Below are 786 nucleotides of genomic sequence, written 5' to 3'. Positions count from 1 at the left end.
TTACTGTTTGTTATTTGTGGATGAGTATTTCAGATTTTTGCATCAAAAGTCATTGAAAGGTGTTAACCAGTATTGATGTTTCTTGATCATGTAGGCCTATACTTGAACCAAATTGATGAGAATTTACTTATGACATTAACCAGTGTCCAGCCATCTTTCCAAGCTTTCTGAAAACTTACCTTACATTTTAGATTTCATGTAAAGACTAATATTACCATATCTGGCGAAAAATATTAAAATTGTTCAAACGAAGGGCCTAACCCCCTTTAATCAATATGAAATTACGAAAAGAAGCAGGAATGTTGTTTTTGAGTTGTTTTTTTTTTTTTATTAAATCTTCTTTTCAACACAATCAACAGACATGCCAATATTTTTTAGCTCATCAAGACAAAATCCGGGGAACTTATTCTTTACCTCTGGCTTTCAGATGCTAGAAGAAGTGAAGGTTTTTGGATCAGGTTAATTTTTTTTGAGGAGGTACCCTTTGATAGCCACATCTAAGTTACTACTGGTCCTATCTTCACCAAACCTTCATGTCTGGTGTGTCTTATGATACATATACAACTGACATGCTTGAGTGCTGAATCTAATCTTGGTTTTGAATGTTGGGGGAGTGATGCTGATGCACTCAACAGCTCCACGTAAAATTAGGATTTACGGGTCATGGACTGTCAACCTGAATCTGATGAAGCAACAGTTCTGGAGCTACAGGCTTTGATGCTAGATCTGAGCCATAGGTTTTGGATGCTGGAAGAGGTTATGATTTTTTTGAGCTGGGTAAAGTTT

This window comes from Crassostrea angulata, chromosome 6 (genome assembly GCF_025612915.1).
Source record: "Crassostrea angulata isolate pt1a10 chromosome 6, ASM2561291v2, whole genome shotgun sequence".
Lineage (NCBI taxonomy): Eukaryota > Metazoa > Mollusca > Bivalvia > Ostreida > Ostreidae > Magallana > Magallana angulata.
Note: the sequence above shows the minus strand (reverse complement) of the source record.